Source organism: Mustela nivalis (assembly GCF_964662115.1).
Source record: "Mustela nivalis genome assembly, chromosome: 7".
NCBI classification, from domain to species: Eukaryota; Metazoa; Chordata; class Mammalia; order Carnivora; family Mustelidae; genus Mustela; species Mustela nivalis.
In genome coordinates this window covers 145,373,944-145,383,304 of record NC_139026.1, presented here as the reverse complement: position 1 = coordinate 145,383,304, position 9,361 = coordinate 145,373,944, and positions in this window count along the sequence as shown.

Here is a 9,361-nt window from a genome sequence, read left to right as displayed (position 1 = left end):
AAACTCCCGTCCTGCTGGCCCTGATCTCCATCAGTTGACCATTTGGTTGTGGTGGTTGTTTTTCCTTTCCCAGTGGTTGGGAAGCCAGGAATGCCTGCGGAATGTCACACGTATCCCCCCAGGTGGAGGGCAGGGGTGGGGGGCAGGGCTTGCATGTGTCATCTTGTCCTTGGCCCTCGGCTTGTCTTCTGCTCCCTCATCAACAGTACCTGTTTCATAAAGCTAACAGATCGTCCTTGAGAAGTTTAATGAAAGTTACAATCATGCGTCCCTCCCCTCTGGATGAGCCTCAAGGAAATGGAGAGGAGAAGAGAGAAGGCATCCGGAAGTGAACCCCGGCACTCCGTAATGAAAATCCCAAGGAGACCAAGGGGGTGTGCGAGAAAGGGAAGCGTTGACTAAGATAGGGAATCATGGATTCTGCAAAGCCGCCGGGATAAAGGTGGAGATGTGACCCTTAGGTTCCTAGAAGATAGGTCACTGGAGGCTTTGACAAAATTCGTGTTTTCGGACTGCAGGGCACCCGTCTGATCAGAAGGGTTTCCCGAGATTCAGAGGGAAATACTGGGAAAGGCAATTTGGGTTGCAGAGCCATGGGGCGGTGACAAAGAGGCAGAGGAGTTGAGAGCAGGTTTAACATCATTGTTGTTTTTGCTTTTCTTTTCTTTCTCTGTTTGTTAAAAAATGTTCGAAACAGAAGAAAGTGATTCTAGAGTTTTGGGGGGACGATAGATATCATGCAGAAGTTTTCAAGCTTCAGAAATTTTGCGATCAGCACAAGATTGAAAGTGAGGCACAAGACAGTGGAAAATGCATGCCAAGTAGCTAGAATATAAATTTGCGATTATTCAGCATTCAACTCCCGGGAAATATCAAATATCCTAGGTTTAAATGTGCTTGAACTATCCGAAATAAAATGATACGCAAGTGCACATAAGTTATTTCTTTCGTCTTCCAACATAAGTATTATGATTTAAAATAAAATTAAAATAAATCACATGAAATGTAAGATTGCTTCTCACAGTCTTTAGAAAATGGCTCACTTTTAAAGCTTTTCTCCGCTAATGCGCATTAATTAAATCTCTCACAGAGCCTGGAGTTAGAGGGGGAAACTGGCTTAAATCGATCTGTTTGAAAATATATAAGCAAATCTGAGCTATGATTTTTTAAAATGTATGCAAAGCTTAGAAACTGAGGCCCTTCGATGTCAACTAGAGCAACATTGTGACCCATGGACTCGCCCGTGGCGGGTGTGGGAGACACTCCTCTACCCCAGGGGAAGTTGACATTGCAAGGGACAGTGAATGACAGGACAGGAGTGTGGGAGCTCTGGCTGTGGCATACAGGCGGAGCCCCGTGCCCTTGCTCAGCCACTGTGAAACTCCACCAGGAGGCTGTCGGTCATGGAAGCCAAATGCACCCGTGAGATAATTTGTCTGAATATTCGGCAAGAAGAAAATGAGCTTTTCTTAGGCACAATCTGAAATCCCCATCAATTTAACATCCCATGGCAGGATTTTTGAAATAAAAAGCCAGTTCTGTTAATCATATTCAGCTGGTGCTCAATCCATGCTCTCTAACTTCAACTATGCCTCAAGAATCTAAGCAAAGGGGACCGTCCCTACTTTGTACCACACCAGAAGCAAAGTGTGCCTCCAGAGAACCACTGGGACCGAAGCAGAAAATGCAGCCGGGGGAGTCCAGGTTTTGTCTCGGTGATAGCGACAAACATGTCCAGCCCTAGATGCAAATCCAGTTTGCATGAAAACTGCATTTCGATCTACCTGACTCCTCTGAGTGTATCTGGCACTGAGACACGGCTGTTCTTTGGAAAAGTTCATTCTAAAACAATTCCGTGGGACGTAAACTTACTTTGGGCTGTAGATCTACATGGTGTGAACCCCGCAGTTTCCGTCCTAAACTCCCGGGCAAATGGGAGTTAGCAGTTCAGGTGAGGGGACAGGTTGACCTTGAAGGGGACAGGTTGACCTTGAAGCCTGGTTTAGGTAAGTAAGGACACGCTCTGTTTGCCCATGCAGAGTTCAGCCACTCTGCTCAGCCTTGCCAATTCATTCACGCCGGAGCCTTGAGGATTTTCCATCTCTTGTATCAGCTTCTGGGCTTTATGAAGAAAGTGGTCTTCTGTGAGACAGGGAACGGGTCAGAATCCATCACAAAAAGAAGGGGCTGGACTAATTCCTCCTGCACATCACATGCCTGTGGAGAAGAGGGAAGGCTGGGCCATGAGTCAGTCTCCATGGCAGACTCAGCCCGTCCAACACAGGGCTCCGGAGATGGGACAAACCCCTAAGTTCGGAGCTTTCCAAGCGGAGGGGAGAGAGTCGTGCTTTCCCTCATACCCCCATGACTGAGGGGAGGCAGATCTTACCGTCTCTCCTAAGCAATGGGTTCTGTGTCTGGAAACCGGGGTCCACTTGGAAAATGGCAAGGACTGTGCCCCCAGCATCCCGACCGCCCCTGCTTGAAGCCCAGTGACTGTACAGCCGGAGAAGCGTGCCGCTAGGGACCGTGTGCGCCGTTAACAATCTTCACAGCCCCTGCAGGCCCAGAGTCCCCGGCTGCCACCCCAACCGCACTGGCCACTATCATTTTTTAATCGTCTGGCTTGCGGCAGCATCGCCCATCACTTCCACGTTTGGGGTTCAACCACCCCTGTCGCTCCTGTGAGCCTGGTTTGGAACGGTATCGCCTACCATCAGCCCCGGCCTGCAGGAGAGATTCCCCCCACCCCCGCCGCAGGACCCCTTTCACGGGGGTCCTCACTGCTCTGCTCCAAGGTGCACCGTCCAGGCCTGCCGTGTGTTTTCTGCCTGTAGGACCCACATCCGCCTTCTCCCCGAGCGCAGCACGTGGGGTCAGGCATTTCTGCGCTGTCAGGCCCGTCCTCTTTCCCATGCGGGGTCCTTGCCCGGGTGTTACACCCTCGGTCTGCGGAGAGCCCTCCCGTTGTGCAAACTCCAATCTGCTCCCGTCCCGAGGACCTCAGAGCTCAGGGCTACCTGTACTTTTCCGGATGCGAGGGGTGACGCGAGCCAGGTCCTGCCGCCCCTTTGGGTCACAGATTCTGCAGAGAGGCCTCCGTGGGTCCCCAGCCAAGCCCATGGGGGTGTTGGGGAAGGGACAGCCCCTCCCCACATGCCATCCTGGGTGGGAGGAAGGGGCCAAAGCGTCTCGTGGCAGGCGGAGGGGGGGGTCAGGGGAAGCCATCCCTGAGTGATCGAGTGCGCCAGCAGAACCCCAAGAGGCTCGGTCCTGCGACTCTCCTTCCCTCTGAGGCTCTCCCGGGGCCTCACAGCCCCGGCCTGTCCACCAGCTTCACTCCCAGCTGCACGTAAGGAAAAGCCCCAAGTGAGTCTGGGCAGCGCTTCCCCAAGTGCAGCGAAGTGCATGGTGCTGCCCCTGACTCAGCAGCTCACCGCTCCGCGCTGATTTCCCAGGGGTCCTCGCCTTCCGTAATCTCGTCTCTTCATTAAATGACTCGAGAGCCCTTAATTGCTCTCCGTCTTCATTACAGCACTAAAGTCCCTTCCTCCAAATGGCTTCACGTTCCCCCACGGTCACAGCACATTTCCAGAAAGCACCCCCTTCTCCTGCCAGCACATTCTTGAAGAGCCGAGCGACTCTTGAAGACAAGCAAACAAACGGGAGCTGGCTGTCATCACAGAGTTCTGTTTTCTTTCTTTTTTAAAGATTATTTATTTATTTATTTATTTATTTATTTGACAGGCCGAGATCACAAGTATGCTGACAGGCAGGCAGAGAGAGAGGGAAGCAGGCTCCCGGCCCAGCAGAGAGCCCGATGCGGGGCTCGATCCCAGGACCCCGGGATCATGACCTGAGCCAAAGGCAGAGGCTTTAACCTACTGAGCCACCCAGGTGCCCCTACAGATACCTATTTTCTTAACCAGGGGGGATGTCGCACTGGCAGGGCCCGGGGCTAACTGTGCAAGGACCCCCCCCCCCAACCCCGCAGCCCGTTTGGAGGAAGGCCCGTTGGCTGGCTGGTGGCCCTGCCCAGGTTCATGAACACGTGTGGGGCAACTGCCTCCAGGGACCCGAGGACCTGCTTACGTTACCTACGGAGCCGCCCGGGGCCCCAGAAATGCCCTACAACTCCATGTCAGAGTGATGTCGTTAACGGATACCTCCTTGTCTGCTCTCCCTCTCCTCAAAGCCCAGGACTGCAAGAAGCCCTGCGAGGAGGAGGCGGTGTAGAAGTGAGCTTCCCCCTTACCATGGGGCCCCCTTGTGACCGATGTCACCATCCGGGGGTACGTGGGAAGAGAAAGGGTTAATACCACCGGGGCCTCTGGCCGCACTCCCGCTCCAGGATCATTCAAGCTCTGCCCTTTGCAGAAATAAATTACATGGCATTCCTTTCTCCTCTGTTTTATAGCTGAAAAGACCGAATGTTTTGGTAGACACACAACAGGCTCTCAGCCTGTCCCCATCGGAAGTTACTGACAGATGTTTGATTCCTGCCATTTCCACCAGTGGGAAGGGCTTGTGTCAAAACACCTTCTCCTGGGGGGCTATTAGTCTCTGATCCCAGGGACGCTGGGTTGGGGGTGGGAGGAGACACTGGTAAATGCGGACATTAGAGCCATTTATCACCTCCTGCTGTGTGTAGAATAAAGGATCCTCTTTCCAGATAGTCTGTTATCTGCGGCTTGCTGGCTTCACGCTGTCATATGTTCTTTTCAGCAGTCAATAAATTGCTGAAGGCCACATTTGGAGAGTAAGTACTGTTGTACATCTAACTTTATGTATTATTCTTTTATTTACAGCTGCATTTGTTCATTTTCTAGAAGACTCTAGCAGAGACCGGGAGGGATTTTTTTTTTTTTTTAACCTACCAGACCATTTCATCGATGATAGTTTACCAAATTTATTTTTATAATAAATAAACCAACAACACACATATATTTGTTAAATCTCGTCCCTGCCTCGAAGTATTTCGGCAAGTCCACACACATTTTTGTTTGGCAAAGGGTCGCTTACCTACTGCTCTCACTTAGTTCTCAGCTCCGCTTTAATCCGTGCATTTCTTCCATCCGTGTGTGCACCATATGGGACCCTACAAACCCTACATTAATTGGGGTTAAAAGCATTGCTTTCTTTTAACAACAAACCTTTGCCTGGATAACTGGGAATTAGCTCCTAAGCTCTGTTTTACACAATCAGGTCAGGAAAATAGGGTTGGGAATCATTCAAGAGTGTTTATAGGTAAGGAATTTTCAGCAACCTTTGTTCTGCCCAGCCAGGCATTCACCCACTAATTTATTAGGGACAAGATCAATAGCCTGAACTAGATTGCTGTGCTTAACTTGAATCGAATTTATGCCATGTTTACAGCTGTTTTCTCTGATAGCATCCTTGGAGGGGATGAGCTGTTAATCTAATGTGTTTTTGCCACCATTTTGCATGTGTTGATTGCTTCAATGACTTCCTGGAGATTCTTTATATTAAACCAAACTCATAGCCAGAAATCAATCAGAACAGCTCTTTATTTCTCTCCAAGGAATATAGAAAACTTATCAGAAACAAAATAGTGCCTCTTAACCGCAGTTAGCTGTGGGCAATGAATGTCCACCAAGCTCAAGCAAGAAACTGTGGGCAGAATTATTCTCTCCAGGAGCTCCATCGCGACCGCATTAGTGCTCAGTGCTGTGTAACAGATTACCGCAAATGTACTTGCCCAGAACAACACACGCTTGCGATCCCACAGTTTCTCTGGGTCAGGAGTCCTGACACGGCTTAACCAGGTCCTCAGCAAGACCATAATCAAGGTGTCAGTCAGGATGGGCTTCTCATCTTAGCTGGACTGGGAAAGGGTCCCCTTCCACATTTACTCAGTCTTTTCGGCAGAATCCACGTCCTTGGGAACATCGGACTCATGGCGGCTTGCTTCTTCAAAGCCAGGATGGGGAGCAAGATGGCGTCCTCTATAAAATAATGCCGTCAAGGTAGGGAGATCCCATCTCCTTTGTCATATTCTATGGGCTGAGAGCAAGTTGCATGTTGCTCCCAGACTCAAGGGGGCAAGATTATACGAGGTTGTGAGCCCCAAGAGGTAGGGATGGTGGGCACCATATTGAAGTCTGCCGGCCACAGCCCACCTTTGTCCTGCAGTGAGTCTCGTCTTCCCAGAGCAAGTATACCGGCCCTCGGCGGGAGTTTATCCAACTAGGGCATTCTCTCAAAATTCAAAATCTCATCATCAAAATCAGGCTCAAGGCTATCATCTGTTAGGTACAGCTCCTGAGGCCTGAGCTCCGTCCTCGGGTGAAGGTGACATCGGAGACCAGTTGTCTTCCCATCCACGCAGCCCTCACTGGGGAGACAGGCATAAGGGAGCAGCTCTACGCAGATCCGTTCAAGATGGGGGCCAGAGGGAGAGTGAAAGGCGTCCCCCGCCACAGAGCCATTGGGACCCAGCCGGCCATGTGGGGATGCCTCCGTGGGGTCCCAGAAACAAGTTTCCCTGGTCCCTCCTCTGAGTCAGGTATCAGCACCTCCTTCGTCGTCCTGCTGCTTACACTATCCTGACTACAGGACCGTAAGGCTCAGACTATCAAGAGATAAATATTTTTATCAAGTAAGAGAATAAAATCGGAAAAAAAACTGTTTCTCAATATTCTACTTCTCCAGTTATTTGATAGAATTGATGTTGAGCAAGTTATGCTCTGCCAGAATGGTAATAAATACCCCAGTTTCCCTAGAAATTTTATACACATTGAAACATCCCTCTGGATATCATGTTCTAGGCAACTTTAGACAATTCCAAGTCATATTTCCCAGAACGTTAGGAGTCAAATCCTGATAATAAAGTGGACGCTCAACCGGCTCCTTTAATAAAATATTTCGGATGGCAACTTTAAGAAAGATACACCTTTCTTTACAAAATGATGTAGAGAGCAAAGGCATTAATTTTTATTCAAAAGAATCTGGAAAACTGTTGTAAAGGAGAAGGGTTTTTTTTTTTTTTTCCCTAATAATGGTGCTAGAGGACAAGAGGAAAGTGGACAGTGTTATCGATAGAGAGAGAACAGGAGCCGGTGAACCGGAGCTCTCCGCGTACTTTGCAGAGTAGACGTGATGGGAGCTGGGGGCTTCCAGACTCCTGAATCTTGAGAGGTACGGGAAGCGCAGCCTTGACAGCCAGGCTGCAGACCAGGGCCGTCCGCAGCAGAGAGCCAGACCCCAGCTGATACGCAAGTGGGGAGACAGAAGGGTCTAGAGACGGCGTTAATGACGATGTTCTGAGAGCATTTCTCTGGGAGTGTGGGGGAGCTGGGTCAGGACTGGATTCATCTTTTTTGAAAAATCCTGCTATTTATTGATGTGTAGGCTTTCTCTGTAAATTGAAGAAATAACTTGTCAAGGGTCCCTCAAACACATAGACACAGACCATGACATACATGCAGGCAAACTGAGTGAAGCTGAATTAGGATTTGAATTTTAATAAGTCCACATGTCAGTTTGGGAAAAATGGCCATCTTAAGAAATTATAACTTTGTACCCAGCACGTAGTATACATAGCTACATAGTAAGCTTCCGTGTTATTTAGCAAACATTCATCATGTACCGTGTTGGCACAGTTTTCAAATTTATTCCTGAACATGTTATATTTTTGTAGAGCTGTTGCAAATAGCAGCTTTATTAAAATCCTCCGGCTTAATCGCTACTGCTATCACAAACAGGTTTAAGAAAGTAGTTTCTAACGTTCAAGCAGTGTGAGTTCACATAAAAATGAGTGTTCTTATTGCGTTTGAGAGTTTGAAACCATGTCCGCATTCATACCATCTTCGATTAGAAAGCCGTGGTGACGGCCGTTCTGTAGAACAGAGCGTGTCTCTCCACGTCAAAGGTCGCCGCTCCCCTTTTTGCCTTATTTTACCCTGATGTGTCTCAGCAATCTTTCCATCAGGCTTTCAGCAGTGAAATCATTCAAAATACAGACGGAAAAACAAGCTCTGACCAACAGCAGTGGCTTTGCAGAATACCTTACCGCCCTCAAAGAATTATCTGCATAAAAACCTTTCCATAAAGTCCACTTCATGCCATTTAAGAGATGAGACGGGTAGAGAACCCTTAGAATAAATTACCCCCTCTTGCCAGGAGAAAGGTGTTTTGTCTTTTGTCTTGGCTTTGTTCTGCTTTCCAAAGATGCCCGGCGGCCACAAGGCTCATTTTATTTCATTTGCCTTGTGCTAGTAATCTGCCGGCATCTTCTCACACACTCCCATCAGTCCCAGAGATGGAGTGTTCCCACAGCACGGCGGTGCATTTAAGAAATCGCGTTTGGAACAGAGCCTTTCTGGCCGGCCACAAGCGCGGGCCCTGCTGATTCGGGTTCCCTGTCCCTCACCCAGCTGGGGCACGGGCAGCAGAGGCAGAAGAAGGTGCAGTTATAGTATCGAATCAAGCATCTTTACAACCCAGGAGAGCAATGGGAATCTACACACTGACTCCTCCCGGTCATGCTACACTGCACAATCTCCAAGTTTTTAATATTATTTATGGTTTTTTGGAAAGGCATAAAACAGTAGTAGGAAGCTCAGGGCTCAATACATTCCTTGCTTGACTAATACTGATTGATATTTGGTTATTGTTTCCTATTTATAGGATACTTCCATCTTTTTTTAAAAGGTGTGTATGTTTATAGAATTGTCATTTAATATATTTAAAAATGGTAGGCAGAGGATTATGTAGCAGAAATGAGCTCAGGTGACCTGGCTGGTAAGTGACAGAACCAGGATTCAGTCATCATCCACATTCCTTCCTTTCTACAGTAAATGCAATTTCCCAGATTTAATAGTAGCCTAGGTTTTCACGGCGATCCTCTCAGTAACTGACATGGAAACTAAGCCCATGTTTGTTTAGAAAGTACTTGCCACGTTGAAAAGATACTAGCATCTCCTCCTAAGTATCAGAATAAAGCATGAGCTGCAAAGAATGACGTACGCTCCAGTCTTGCCCGTGGCATCATGTAAATGCTTCCCGCGAAGACCATTTCCAACATGCTGTTATCTACGCATTTGAAATTTCATGGTAGCACAGAAAAGATGAGGTTTGCCAACATACTGATAAGATCTGGAGGATTCATCTGATGTTCAAAGTAGTTTCTGCTGCATTTTCAGATTTCTGGACACCCACACTGCCTTCCTAAAGCCTGTTTCTTCCCCATGTGGAGAATAGCGGGGATCAGGAACACAGGGTGCCAGGTAATTTAGGGAGTTAGCAAACCGTGAATTTTCAGCTTGAACTACTTTAGGCAGTTGGCTCTATCCTTATGAAGCTTGAACCCATCTTACTAAAATAAACATTTTAGGTTGTC